The sequence below is a fragment of the Thermobia domestica genome, chromosome 10 (assembly GCF_964235325.1).
Source record: "Thermobia domestica chromosome 10, izTheDome1.hap1.1, whole genome shotgun sequence".
In the NCBI taxonomy this organism is placed as follows: domain Eukaryota; kingdom Metazoa; phylum Arthropoda; class Insecta; order Zygentoma; family Lepismatidae; genus Thermobia; species Thermobia domestica.
Window position 1 is genome coordinate 255,932,211 of NC_137463.1, and position 16,836 is coordinate 255,949,046.

Genomic DNA, 16,836 nt, shown 5'->3' on the forward strand with positions numbered 1-16,836 from the left:
GATCAGGATCCCAACATTTTCACGCCAAAGACAATTATATTAAAGCATTCAACTACATTTAAATTAACGACATGCACATTAATATTGAGATAGGTAGCACCTTTTATATTATGTAACAAAAAGAAATTTATTTTGGACTCAAATTTACATTTGCTTTTTCATAGAAGAAAATCTTTATCAGAATGCAATAACTTATCAAAAAACAAGGAAAATGATTTCGTTCCTAATAGACTGAAATAGTGTGACGTCACGTCCATCTTGATGCCATAATGATCGTAGTTTTATTTTCTAAACAAAATAACTAAAAACCTAAGTACACAGTGAAAACAGTGACACTATGAACTTCCAGATTGGAATGTCAAGTGTTGAAAGTGAAATATTTCCTCTGATATCTCAGATTTTGTGATTTACACATTTGGAGGTTACGTTAAGTGTCAAAATACTGTATATTTAGATTATTTATTATCGGATATTACATCTAAATATTCTGTAAACTTTTTATTTAGTACCGTTAGTATCTCACATTACATTTCAAAAGTGTTGCTCTAAAGAAATAGTATTTAAAACTTATGCTGAATCACTCATTGTTTTCCTATTGTACTATTGTACTGTCAGTATATATTTTTAAAGTAAGTAGGAGATATAAGGAAAGATGCGATGCATGTTAACCGATCAGAAATTGGTCCAGATTGAAAATTGTCAGAACGCATATGATTACAAGCTTCGCATTCTTCTTCTTTGTTTTTGATTGAATGATTTTTTTGTTCCTTTAGTTTGTAGCCACTGTAACTATGAACTCATATTTTAAAGGGTGGGCGTAAAATATCTAACTAACTAACTAACTCTATGGCCTATGGAATCCGGAGGTTCAATGCCGCGTTCACCAAAGCTCTCCACTGACTTCTATCCTTAGCTAACTGCATCCAGTTTCTACTTTGTATTCCAATCTCTGCGAGATCCATCTTAATATTGTCCTCCCATCTGCGTCTAGGTCTTCCTAATGGTCGTTTTCCGATTGGTCTTACAGTCAAGACTTTGAAAGCGTTTCTACTGCCTTCCATTCTAGCTACATGACCCGCCCACCTAAGCCTCCTAGACTTGACGACCCTAACAATGTTGGGTAAGCCGTATAAATTATGTAGTTCCTCGTTATGAAGTTTCCGCCATTCCCCATTTCCGTTCCTCCTGGGTCCGATTATTCGTCTCAGGATCTTGTTCTCAAATACTTTCAGTCTATGTTCTTCCCTTAGAGTAAGTGACCATGTTTCGTAGCCATACAAAACAACAGGCATGATTATCGTTTTGTATATTTTAAGCTTCAAATCCCTCGACAGAATACGCGACGACAAGAGTTTGAACCGAATAGTAACACGAATTCCCTACTTTTAGTCGACATTTAATTTCTTCGTGGATATGATTTTCCTCTGTTAATATTGATCCTAGATATTTGAAACTATCCACTTTATCAAAAGTATTATTTAATATTTTAACGCATCCATAATTTGCTGTATTTTGGTCCCGACGCACTTCCATGTATTTAGTTTTCTCAGCATTTACTTCTAAACCCATGTCCCTGCAAGCGTTTAATAACATCTCTGCATTTCTTTCTATTGCTCTCCTATAATCACCTATTAAAATTACATCATCAGCATATGCCATAACCTGGTGAATACCGTTCAACTCTAGGCCCTGGTTGCTATCTTTGATTTTCCTTATAGCGTATTCCAGAACGAAGTTAAATAATAATGGCGACAACGCATCTCCTTGTTTCAGGCCATTTTCGACGTGAAAGTTCCTGGACAAAAATTTCCCTACCCGGACTTTACTTTGGGATTCATTTAAACATATCTTAATTAATCTAATTAGCTTTCTCGGTATTCCAAGTTCTGTAAGAACGTTGTATAATGTTTCTCTCCTAACCCAGTCGTACGCCTTTCTAAAATCAATAAATAGTTGATGCACCGTGGTATTGTATTCCCACTTTTTTTCGAGTATTTGACGAATGGTAAATATTTGGTCGATAGTTGATCGATTTCGTCTAAATCCGCACTGATAATCCCCAATAATTTCATCTGCGTATGGGGTCAGTCTTGCTAATAGAATATTTGAAATGATTTTATAGGATGTTGACAGAAGAAAAATGCCTCGATAATTATTACAGTCAGTTTTGTCGCCGCCTTTCTTGTGAATTGGAACAATGATTGATTCTTTCCACTCTTGTGGCAATTCTTCCTTGTTCCAGATAAGGAGGATGAGTTTGTGTATCTTGTTCCACAATTTGTCGCCTCCAGCTAAAATTAACTCAGCCGGAATTTCATCTACACCCGGAGATTTGTGTTTCTTTAATTTCTGTATAGCGGTTTCTACTTCTATTCGGTTGGGTTCTGGAATATACGGTTCTGCGGTGTGTATCTCTTTTTCTCCACGCACACTAGTTTTTGGTTGCGTGTTAAGCAAATTGTCAAATAAATCTTTCCATCTATTTAAGATGCTATCCGTGTCACTGAGAACTGTACCGTCAGATTTCTTTAATATATAAGCACGAGGTTGATAGCCTCTCTTAAATTCGTTGATTCCCTTATACATGTCCCGGATAATTTTATTTTTACTATTATCTTCAAGTTCCTTAATTTTAGCTTTCAGAAAATCGCGTTTCTTTGTTCTAAAAGTTTTGGAAATTTCGCGCCTTATATCTGCGAAATTTTGTGTAGTTATTTCATTCGGATTTTGTAGCCAGCGTAATTTTGCCTGTTTTCTGTTCTCTGCTAGTTTAATGCATTCCTGGTCGAACCATGGTTTGTTCCTACGTATTTCCGCGTGTCGCAAGTTTTCTTCGCTGAAATTTTAATGCTATCTCTAATTTGCTAATATAATCAACATTATTTTCAAAGTAGATAATTATTTTTCCTTGTAGACAAATTGTATATTTGTTCTATTTTTATTGTGCCGACGGCTCAACAGTTTGTACCTTAGTTTTTACATTGTGTATAGTTGCTTTTGTTGATTGTGCATTATGTAGTAATGGCGCTGGCATTACTTACGTAACTTCTGCCTTATCAGATTATCTAGAGATGGGGCCACTGTAGGAAGAGGTTCCCTATATGTTATTTCGTTAATTATTAGATTTCACTCGTAAATTTTCTAAATAGTGGTCCCATATTTTTAATCTGCGTCTTTTCCTGCCATCTTTACTTTGTCTTCAAAATATACTAAAATTCTTATAAACTACGTATGTGTTCTTATTAACAGTATACTTCATAGTAATTTTATCGCTTCATGCATTTGTTCAGGAAAAAAAAAAAACATGGCAATCACCTGGTAACGAAGTGGAAATGACGACATCGCTATTTCAGTCTATTGCTTTTTTAAGTTATTCAATGTTTCACTTTCAGTTCGAGCTGTCCCACTGATGATTTCAGAAGCTTTCACCAGGGTTCGATCTGAACACAGATGGGGAAAAGTCGGGGGAATTTCCCACTGTGCCATCTCCTGAAATCATTACTTTATCTTCCTGTAAGTGCGCCTCATTTTACAACATTCATTTTTGAGGTAACAGACTTGCACTATGTATAATAATTATTTTTAATAGAATATTTTAATCTCTGGGCCATTTTCTTTTGTTATCGGATCTTACCTTTTCCCTGTAAGTTTTTTTTACCAACATTTATTACCTGAAGCCATATACGAAGATTATATATCGCGAAAAATATTATTTATCTCAAAATTCTGGCAATCTTTCTTGCATCTTCAAAACGAATATTCGCTATTTATTACTTTGTTTTTTTTTTGTGCAATTTCATTCCCATCTGATGATGTGCGGGCCGCAGAAGGTAACGTCTTCTCTGGGATCATGAGTATTTATTTATTGGTGGGCTCATTACGATATGGAATCATGATTTCTTTATTTATTGATATATTTATCTGGGTAGGTATAGAGAAGAAGGTGACGAGTAGGATATGTAATACATATGATCAGTGGCGTATTTAGGGGGTGGCTTCCGGGCTTAAGCCCCCCCCCCCCGAAATCTTACTATACTAAAGTATATGAAATATCTTGCAGAATTTTCACATTTTCTGGCAAAGCCCCCCCCCCGAAAGTTAGCAAAGCCCCTCCCGAAACAAAATCGTAAATACGCCACTGCATATGATGAAATGAAGTACAAAAAGTAGTTATAAGCCATCATTGACTATGATAACCGCTATTATTATTTAATGCTATATTCATATATAAGAACATTTAATTATCACGAGATAAGGTATACCCTATAATTAAACACATTTGATAAAGAAATCAGTAGAGTCAACATGATATAAGTTCCAAGTTCTTTCAAAGAAGGAAGAAAATATTTCTCGATAAAAACAAAAGGCTAAAAAGCAAAGTTAGGGCAAACCAATGATAATGATTGAAAATCACAAACTACAGTCATCTGTCAGTGGTTATGGTGCATTCATGTCCACAACAATGCAAAAATAAATACAGCGTTTGTACCCAAACTGCACTTACTGAATGAATTATACATGTACTGGAATACTGTTGAACACCGTAAAGAAGCAAAAAGGATGTCGAAGCAGAAATGTTATGAAAATTACAATACCCGAAATCCGTAAGTCGGCATTGTACAGGGTGAGCCACGGGAACTGGAACAATTTGAAACGTTCATAAAACAAAACTAGGTAGAGGTGGAAAATTTATATTGTTCACCATGACACGTAATACCATTGTCCATTAATGACAGCCGCAATTGTGGCACAGTCTGTATCTTAGGGACAATACCGGAAGTCTTCCTTCAAAATGCGAGGCATTGATGCTTCGGAGACATGCAGTGTTTTTGCATATCATGCTGATCTTTAAGAACTTCGCTGCGAACCCTGGCTTACAAAATCGACATCTCTGGCGTACACATTGTCGTTGAGGGTTCTTCATGCTTTTTGGCAATGACACAACTGGTTTCTTTCTATTGTTTTACTCACCTGCTAATGACTTTTGTGTTCGGTACACGAAAATGCCCGTTCTATCCACACTATAGCTCACACTCTTCCCGCAATCAAAGGGTCCTAGCGCTTGAACACGCATTGGCTCATGGTGAGCTAAATGGCAGACCTCTGTGATGTAGGAACGGAGGGTGTAATTAGTCCCATTATGTCACGTGGTAATTAGTCCCATTTGCACACACAACTTTATTGATAAAAAATGAGTTACTTACGTTACGAAACAAAGCTGAGCGAGTGTGAGCAAGCGAAGGGGGTTAGAAGCCCCGTTGGGCTCGTTTGATTCCAGCTTTGCCCCATGATAGTACCACGTAACATTACGTCAAGCTCGAGTGGTGAAACTTACATGTAAATCTAATCTCACCCATAGATGATATGACAGCTAGCGCCACCACGATCTTCCGTCTGGCAGTGTTGCCAGCGGCTTTTGGTAAATTTCCTATGACTCACTCCTGTGTCATGAGCATAAGACCTTTTATTGGACTTATTTTCTAAGAGAAAGAAGTGCTTATTAAAGGCCTAAATGCGTTAGTTCAAAACTACTGTTTAAGAAGAAGAACTTTAGCAATAACTATATTTTCTAAGATTATTAGATTTACAAGTAGCGTTATTGTTAAGTGAAATCAAGCAACCGTAGATACAAACTGATCAAGGGCGCCCATCAGGGGAGGCAAGGTCGGACGCTTGCCCCCTAAGAGGAAATTGTACTTGGGAATATCGAATACCCGATAGAATTTTTACATTAGTTACAGCAAAATTTGAAACTATATTTGAAACGTTGCTTATACTTGCCCCCCTTCGAAACCACAACATGGACGCCCTTGAATCTGATCCTCAACGGTTCATAACTTTTTTTTTAAAAAAAAAAAAAAATAAGTATATAGGTCAGTAAAAAGAAATTTTTTACCAGAATAGAAACTACCAATTGCGTTAAATAAGCAAATAACGACATATATTTTAACAGCATAATAATAAAAGAAACGCGGACGGATCAGTATGAACAACGTAATAAGAGTTGTACTGTTCCACTAAAGTGAACATGTACAGTTGTCATCATCATTATAAATCTGCACAGTTGTTACGTCAGTACCATTTCGTATTTATGTTGTTATTTAAGTTTATTTTATTTATTTACTTTCGTGTTTTAGTTGTTTCAAGTTTGTTGTAATATTAATCCAGTTTATAGGAATGAACTTCTAATTTGTTTTCTAGTTATAATAAGTGTTTTTAAGCATTAGGTGATACGTGTATAAATTCTGCATCTGAATACGAACAAGAGAAAGCAACTTAAAATTTAAATAACACGTATACATAAAATGGTTTTTGAAATGTATAAAGTTTGAGTCTTCTTAGTGAAACGTCAATTTTGAAGTAACTTCGTAGATTCTAAGGTTTCGTTATTGGAAGGAGAAATATAATGGCAAAAAATTTAGTAAAATTCAAGCTAGCAGGAAATTTGACGGAATTTGTGAATACCAAAAGTGGAATTATAGCTACGGAGCAATACCAATGGTAACTTGTATTTTTTCATATTATAATTATCATTATTTGAAGGAGGATTCACTACAAAATGATGTCCAGCTAAGAAATTTAATCTTGTCCAGGAGGTGAAGCCTCCTGAATACATAATCTTTCCCATAATGAAACTGCACTAAATTTAATGAAATAATACGTAATACTAACTGAAATTCTCAGCTTTAGGCCTAACGTCTAAATCAGTAGTTCTTTGGACATAGAACATGTATTCATTCAATATCGTATTCCGTATCCCAGGACAATCAAGCAATTTAGATAGATATAAACAATTCAGTATTGATATAATGTATGGGTAATAGTACACATGAGAACCCCCTGATCTGCGTTCTTTCTGTGTTCTATTACCACTTCTACATGAAATACCATAAATTTTCTACGTAGTGCAATAGTAAGAAGTATCCATGTGCACAAGACATGCGATATGCGTTAAATTCCCCCCCACACACATAGTCATAGATAAAGTACAAGGGCACTATACATGCAGATAAAATACAGGTACGTTCTTTTTTATTTTCGTATCAGTCGATAAGTAAATAAAAGTCGCTTTGTTACCCCCTTTGTAAGCTCGTGTACTCAAAGAATAATCTCTAAAAGTATGAGCGTCCTGCTCCTTCGGGAACTGGTGCAGCTTCATGTATACTATATCCAATGTATGTTACTACATTTTAAATTCTTTATAACTAGATTATAAATGCAGCCTTTTAAAGAAGAAAACAGGATAGAACCGTACAGATTTTATAACAGTTAAATATTTTCGTCTTATCATCTGCATTATAAATAGAATAATTGCTTTCTAAACAAAATAAAATACTACGATATTAACAATATATAAAGCAACGGGATATTGATAAAATTGTTATGGAATGCTAAGTAAAATGGATTATATATATAAATGATTAATTATGGAAGTATATGAAGAAATATATACACATAAAGAAAATAAAAGGTAGATGCACAATTAATAATAAGTAAAATAGCAATTAAGTAAGTTGATGAGATGACGAAGATTGAACGGCAAATCTTTACTTTAGACAAGGCAGTGACAATAACCGCTCATCTGAACCGGTTCCTGCTGTTACAGTTACAGTTTCCAAGAACAAAAGACAGAAAACAACATGCCCTGCGGGGCTCTAACCCGCCTTCGCTCGCTCTCGCTCGCTCGGCAATACTATGTGAATCAGGAACAAAGAGGACATTACTGAGAAAATATCTAAGTGAATAAGGAACAGCAGGGAATCAGTAACAACCTGTGAATAATACTAACAGTGACAGGATATCACTGCCTTGCCCAAAGTAAAGAGTTACCGATTTAACTTCCATATCGTAATATATGATAGTGCCTATGTTATGATAACTTTAGTTCCACTGACTATTAAACTTTTACCTAATAGATTACCAACCGAACTTGCTTACCTGGAACTGTACCAGTATGTTTACCTGTAATTACATAAGATATATGTATATGTAAAATATTTATCTTGTACTTTCTGATATAATATATTATGATAGCATGTCTTGTGTCAAAGTATTCTATGCAATATATGTGTCAAATTTGATTTCGTGTGATGTCTGCTAATACGTTCTGTTTCAGCAATAATTTCGTAATCCATGTTACATATGTATTGTGGTTTAATTATTACATCAATAACTCAATTTTGATAAAGTGACCTTACAAAATTCATATTGTGAAATTCTGAATGTTCCTAATTAGTTAATACATGCCTCTGATAAAATTCTGTATAAAATTTTGTTCATATGATAAGCTGTATTTCAATTCTGATGAGTCGTACATGAATTCTAAAAGCTCATATCTCGGTCGTTCACCATCCGACGGACTCAAAATAAACTTTTATCCGGAGAGCAATCCGATAGCGATCTATGGGCCGTGTTTGATATTCCCAGTTCCACCAATTGCAGACAAAGGACGACGAACAGAAAACCACCGTTGCGCAACAACTGCCACCTCCAGTCTGATGTAATGTCACACGTCTGTCAACGGTAAGGATGTTTTTCGGGGCTGCAGACCTGGACATCGGAACCAGCGCTTGCGTGACCGGCATCACGGGCAGTGGGGTAGAACAGAGTTACGTCAAAATTGAAGATAATTTTTCACTTCCCATCGTATAATTAAAAAATTCCTTTACGTATATCGGATATGGGCTATAGCTAGCTACTGTTAAAGTAGCCGTTATCCATTATATTTTTTAACGAATGCACTCCAGTAACTAACTCCTTTGACCAAATTGCACTAATTATCTGTTGCAAGAAAAAAATTACAAAATCGCTTAAATGTATTGCATAAGGACAATAGATACCATTGTTAAAGTCTCCAATATCTGTTAATGGACACGCTGGTTGAATAGTAGAGTGCTTACCTGTGGTCGTGGTATCCATGTTTCGATCCCCGACCAAGTAAATTTGTGGTCGACAACAGGGACGTAGTGTCCATTAAGGTATAAGGCTTAGCCTATCCATTTATTTATACATCAGCCTGAAATGTTGCTTTTGGACATTGATACAATTAATTTTATTAAACTGGATTTATTTTACAATGCGCTGTTTAAATATCAAACGAGAAATAATAGATTGAAGCTTCTGCAAGAACGCATTGTAAGCTATGGGCCGCTGGCCTTTCGCCTTTCTCATGTAATCTTGAGAATGGGGCGGTGACAATCGCTTTCCATTCACCCTTAGCAGACGAAAACCATCAGCAATGCACAACTTGAACCCGATGCAACGAACGTGGACGAATGCTGCCGAAAGGCAAGCCTTTCGGGTGTTTGGAGAAACAAAAGCGACAGAACGCGGTCTTGTAAGAAAGCATAAAACAGAGAGACTATGAAAAATTTAGGAGCTCGCATCCAGTTACAAGTTCTAACAAAGAAAAAAAAAAGAGAGAATAAAAATCTTATTATGATTAGCACTAATACCTCAGGGACCTTATTGCGTACTGGTTTGCGTTATCGCAGCGTAAAATTTGCATTTTAGTTGGAGACATGACATAGCAGCTACAATTCCTTGTTGTAGGCCTCCATTTTGCGTTACGACCCGCAAGTTTTGCAAAGATCGATAATGAATGAGGCTTTAGATGAGGTATAGTTTCTTTTTTTTCTACTTTCAATCTAAAAATAGCCTTCTCTGTAAAAATATTAGCGTGAGCTGCTGCACTACCGTTATCCATTAGTATGCTGATATGTGTTGTTGTGGGTGAAGTGCTTAAGTTTGTGTCTATAATTTGGAGAATTTAAAATTAAGATAGCCCTATATCCGTTTTTATTTGTTTCTTTGAAACAGTAATACAGTGTATGTGTGATATGCGAGTATCGCATATGTAAGGAAACCGTATATGTAAGGGAAATAGGAAGCAGAACCATTCTTATACTTTTTCTTGCATTGTATGAAAATTATATGGCATGAATTAGCATTTTTCTTCAAGCATTACAGCCAGGTCCGTAGTCAGAACACTAAGACGTTAACGTTTAAATAAGGACAGGATAGTTTTTTTTTGGGGGGGGGAGGACTTGAATTCACTTTACACTCATATATACGTACATCAAACAATTGCAAGTTTCAGGGGACTGGGTTCCTCCTAGCCACTCTCTAACTAATTTCAGCCTACCCATTTCAAACCTTCGCACTACGTTACTGGTCGACAACATTATGTTCGTGTGTACACCCAATTTCTCATCACACCAATTCTTCCATCTTCATTCATTAATCATCCGTCTCCCTTAGCCTAAAAGAGCATAATGAAACGTTAAGCTGAAAGATTTTATTCCTTTTCATTTCCCTGTTAATATGCTAATGGACTGACTTTACTAACAAAACTCTGTCAAGGTAGTCCCTTTAGCTAACTATTCCAAAACACATATAACCAGCTTTAAAACACTCGTTATCCGTTAAGATGTTTACTGATTGACGCCATTAACGAACTTGGTCAAGGTAATTACTCAAGCTATCTGTTGCAAGAAACATATTTTTAAAAAATCGCCTCATCAACCCAACAGAAGGATGGACTTAAGTTCCATCTAACGTCACAAACTCAGTTCACGACCAGCGGAGTGGCGCGAACATTCACATAAATAAGAAGCAGTGCCTTGTTAAACACAGCAGTATGAAAGTGCACCATAAACTCCCGTTGCAAATTAATACGCGGGCCTCTTTCATCAGCGACATTCTTATATCTACACTAGTGAGAGGTCGTGCTTCCTCCTCTTGCTCCTTTCTCTCTCCGTTCAAAATCTACATACGTGTTTCGCAGCAACTTGGTACATGGAATACGAAGGATTATTGCGTATTGCTATATCAAAAACGCTATACCCATGTCCGATTCGGTTTATCTTCTCCCACCCTGTAGATAGAAAACAGAAAAATACAGAAGTTAAATTTGAACACCAAAATAAATCCATAATTTCAAGTTAATAAAGTTATACTTACTAAAGATATAGATATAGCAATCTGATATAAAATAAAATTTCATAATCTCTGATGTAGAAAACAATCCCCTAGTGGAATCTGTAAACCGCTAACTAACTCTATCTACTGAAGACCAGATCACCAGAGACGTTTAAACCACTCAGCTACAATGTGTTCAACTATACTCGTGTGTGGTTTGTGAGGTTTTCGTGGTGGAAGTGTTAAGCTAGTATTGAGCGTTTTATTTCAAGTAGCTTATATTTTAGTTAATTGAGTTTTAATGAGCTGTTTTGTTTCTTACTTAATTTGTCTAGTTTAAATACTAATTTTCAGTGTTTACATTTGATTTTTGTTTTGCGTGTTTATTGTTTTACGATGAACTACTTAAAGCGCACCATAAAAACAAAAGAACGGGATTTTCTCTCTAAAAGGTGTTGTTACTCTACAATAATGGTTGCCTCACAAGGCTCCAAAATAAAATTTGCCTTCTATGTGTTTCTTAGTGTCAATTTAGACAATCAAGAAATCATACATGTCAAGATAGAGGCAACTTTCAGACTCACAAAGTGCGACCTTCCAGGGTTGTTGTGAAAAATACTAATTTATATCCAAAATATGAAATATACAACATATGTTATTCTGAAATTCCATATATCAAATAATATAATGTTAAACTTTTTAATATGCATTACTTATTAACTAATATCTATAAAATAACTTAGAAAGTAAGTTTATTTAAAACTATCGCATGCACCTTATTGGGAAATTGCATAGTCAATGTAGCCTTGTAATGAAGAAGGTTCCTCACGATTGATATAGGCTACAGCTTTCAGTTTCACATATGGTGGTTGTTCCTTAAGCACTATGATGGTTTGCATAAAATACAAGCAAATGATGCTTTGCGAGTTCACAGTCATGCACCAGTTTTGCATTTGCCATCAAAAAAATTGAAATTTGTTATAGGATTTTATGTTTAGTTGACAGGTGGCAGGCATCAATCAAGTAATAGCTATATATTGGATATACCAGAGGGTTCCCAAAATGTGGAACGTGCGACATATGGTAGTATTAATTAATAATATGCTTTGGTGGCACGCCGGTGGAAAAGGTTGAGAAACCTTCGGACAGATCACTTTTAAGAAACGAAACTCTGCCAATGCAAACATGACTTCAAAGTAGGAAATACGGGTTTTGTCATTTTGGCGAGAAAAGAGTTGCAAGGGCAATGCCACCTTCAAAATGACAAAGGACTCCGTACAATCCTTAGATTTTGGTTGAATTACTTGAAACCGTGATATGTTGTAGATATGGTGGTCTTAACGAAAAGTCTCAATGGGCACAACCGCAAATCACTGACCCTTTGGCAACTACAAGGTCACTTAAAAAAACAGCCGAAGATAACGACATTCTGGATTTCGGTAAAAGTGACTGAAACCGTAATATGTTATAGATATTCTGATCCTGAGAAAAAGTCTCAATTTGCACAACCACCAATCACTGACTATTTGGCCACTGTAGGGCCACTTTTTTGAAAGCAGCTGATTAGAGTGATATTCTGAGTTTCGATGAAAAATGACTGAAACTGTTATATGTTGTAGATGTTGTGATCCTCAGAAAAAAAGTTTCAATAAGCACAACCACCAATCACTGACCATTTGGCCACTACAGGGCCACTTTCTTGAAAACGGCAGAAGGTAACGTTATTCTAGATTTTGGTGGAATTGCTTGAAACCGTGATATGTTGTAGATATTGTAATCCTGAAAAAAGTCTGAACAGTCGCAGCCACTAATCACTGACCGTTTGGCCACTACAGGGCCGTTTTATTAACACATTCGAGTCGGAGCCCATTCCTGCGATATTTCTCCCTCAAGTCGACAGGTTTTGCGATACTTGTAAAAAAAAAAAGTAAATACTTTTTCGCGATTTTTGTAAATGAAAAATAGTAAAAACGTTAGGGCAATGAAATATTTATTTTCTTGAAACATGAACTTAGTATTACAGAACACAACATTATCAACCTGTTTTCGCATTTTTATGTTCTTTTTTATATTGTTTTATAAATGTATCTATTTCAGTTATGAAAAAATCCGACAAAGAATATGATTGATTATAAGTATGCACATATGAGATTTTTGGAGCATTACAGCCCTTCGAATGTTACAAACCATCAATACATACATTAGATACTTTGAAATGGCAGCGAGGTACATAGTATAAAGTATAAAGTAAAAATATAGTGCAAGACCGATTATTTCTATTTTTCGCCTGGAGTCGCTCTTTTGTCGTTTGCCCTTTTTGTATTCGCTCTTCTGTACTGCTACCATAGCCAGAAAATGTATAAGACTATAAATAAATAAATACGATTGTTGTACATAAGAAAATTTTACAAAGAGATATTTCCCACCCATTCACATAAATTCTTATGTTACAGTCATCCTTATTGGTTAGTCATTACAACCTAAAAGAAAAAAACTCAACGTCCCTGCTATAGAAGCGCCGCTAACATAATCTTGGTCAATCCTCAATCCTCAATACCTCAATCTAGGTATTTGAATCCTCAATTTCAGATCCAGAACCAACAGCAAACTCATCAAGCATATTCCATATTTCTTCGGATAAATCTCCCATTTTGAGTCAAAAATTCATATAAAGACGCGAGAAACGTATCCTAATTGTTATTGGTTTAACTTCCTCGGCACCGGATGCACTGACACCTGTATTTTTTACATGTACTAAAGGGATCACAACGTATATATGAGAAGTTGAAAGTCGTCTACTGATAGCCATGCAATGTTCAAATTAACGGAAATTTCATCACGTGATCCGTCCACTGAGGAAAAAAAAAATCACAACTATGTGACGTGCTGAGACTCGAAAGTGTTAACAGAAAAAAGAATAGGAGGTAACGATATTCTGGATTTCGGGGTAAACGGCTCCTGAACGGGACATGTTATCATCTCCATGATCCTCAAATACACTCTCAATAATTAGTCAGGTTTCTAGCCTCAGCAAGCCATTATCGCTCTTCACATCTCTCAACAACTGGCGTTTCATGGTTGAATGAACTTTCTCTTTTTCCTGAAATCAGCATTGCAACCTTCTTTCTTAAGATGAAAAATTTTAAATCTAAATGTTTGACAGAATAAGGAGATATCACTAATAAATTTAATTTCGAGAGTACACTAAGTAATACGAAGTACATCGCACATAATATGATTAACTTCCTAGTAACGATAGGAGACAAGACTTGAAACTTAAGGCTTTTATAAGATTCAGGAGTAGTAGTTAACTCTTGCGAGTGACATCTTTCTGGACTATCTTCTCAAACGTGAATCAGTTTTATCAAAAACGACTCAGGAGATTCTGCTTATATTTATAAATAAATATTTAAATCTAATAATCCAAGAATAATGTGTAAAACAAATTCTTATATAAAAAATATGCAGGAAAGGTAATTTTCTGTTACGGCTGTTTTTCTCTCTCTCTCTCTCTAATACGGCATGCGATTTTCTTGATACTTCCTTCAACTTGCAGAAATAACTCTGTTTGGGATTGCGATACATCAAGTTTATGTGAGGTAAAAGGAGTAAATTCTACCCGATGTTGCAAGTTTGAACATGCTCATACAAAATAATTTTCCAGTGAAACCTACCGAATAAATTATTCGATTTTATTAAAATATGTTTACAGTTATCTTCTTTATCGCATTCAAACAATCCTCACTTGTTGCGATTGAAAATAGTAGGGTAAACGGGAACAAATACCCCAGACTTTGAGATTTCCATATTTTAAATAATATAATAAGAAAATAATTTTCTATGAAGACGTTCGCCAAAATTGCTAGATTTTGACATAATAAAGAGTATAGTTTGTATATGGCTTAAGAAACATTCCAATGCATGTAGTTAAAATAGATCAAGACCCCCTTATTCTCCCGATATTCTGAAAGTTATTTCCGCGATAACTTTCGTGAAAAGTATTCGCTTTTGAACAACGTAGTATATATATATATTGCTTGCGATTTAAATTAGTGAAGAATGGGGATAATCCTAGGTTTTCGCTGGCTCTTGAAAGTCTCTTCAATAGTAACTATCGTAAAAAAAAAAAATGCAATATGTGCATTGTAGTATATTATTTCTGATGCCTCAAATTTCCACAATTTCCTTGAGTTTAAAATTTTCAAGCCATCTTTCAAGCTTTTTTTTTCTTTTTCCGCAGCGAGGCTATATAAAACTTGGACGTACAGTTTAGTGTGGAATTCGAACCACTATCATTCAATAATCTCCTACCGGGAATCGAACCCGGGGCCTCGTCCACCTAAAGGGCGCGTGCTAGACATAGACCAGCTGGGAGAGCTTTCCATCTATAGACGTAGCCAGAAATTTTGGTATGGGTATGCACAAAGGTAATTAATTCCCATCCTCCATCTTACTATAACGTTCTTACGTGCTCATTTGATCTAGCTTTAAGTGGATTTCAAAACATAAAATGTTATTTTAAGGAATCGCTCCGTCTCCTTTGGCCTAGCCGGCATAATGTGGGACGCTAAGCTGAAAAATTTCATTTCATTTCATTTTAAAGAATCACAGATTTTAAAAAGCATGACAAATGAAGAGGAGAAAAGAATGTATTTTATTAGAGTGTGCTCATGCACATCATATTGCGACGACTATGAATCCATCTCCGTAGAAGAATCATTACCATTTCTTTTAACCTCAAAGCATAATCTTGGATATTAAACTTAAAAAAAGACCGTATCAAAACAAAATCGCCGATGCCTATTTTTAATATTATTATTATTATTATTATTATTATTATTATTATTATTATTATTATTATTATTATTATTATTATTATTATTATTATTATTATTATTATTACACGCATCGCCGATTTTGTTCTGACACGGTCTTTTTTTTTTAGTTTAATGTTCCATGATTATGCTTTGAGGCAGTGGCATAGAGAGGGAGGCTCACCCAGCTCGACCCTCCCACTTAGTGCCGTAATATCAAATATGATTTTGAATTCTTATTTGTGATTCCGATGTTTTGATTTTTTTTAAATATAATTTATCATCACAAAACGTATTTTAAAGTCATGTTCAAAAGAATAACTTCTTTATTCTTGATTTACTTTAAACTCAAGGAAATTGTGGAAATTTGAGGCATCAGAAATAACATACTACAATGCACATATTGCTTTTTTTTTTTTTTTTACGATAGTTACCATTGAAGAGATTATCAAGTTCCAGCGGAAACCTAGGATTATCCCCATTCTTCACTAATGTAAATGGCAAGCAATATATATATATATATATATATATACTATGTTGTTCAAAAGCGAATACTTTTCACTTAAGTTATCGCGGAAATAACTTTCAGAATATCGGGAGAATAAGGGGTCTTGATCTATTTTAACTACATGCATTGGAATGTTTGTTAAGCCGAATTATACACGAATATTAATCTAGCAAGCAGTAGAAAGCGATTTTACTACTACTACTACTACTACTACTACTACTACTACTACTACTACTACTAATAATAATAATAATAATAATAGGCATCAGCGATTATGTTTTGATACAGTCTTTTTTTTTTAGTTTAATATCCAAGATTATGCTTTGAGGTTAAAAGAAATGGTAATGATTCTTCTACGGAGATGGATTCATAGTCGTCGCAATATGATGTGCATGAGCACACCCTAATAAAATACATTCTTTTCTCCTCTTCATTTGTCATGCTTTTTAAAATCTGTGATTCTTTAAAATGAAATGAAATGAAATTTTTCAGCTTAGCGTCCCACATTATGCCGGCTAGGCCAAAGGAGACGGAGCGATTCCTTAAAATAACATTTTATGTTTTGAAATCCACTTAAAGCTAGATCAAATGAGC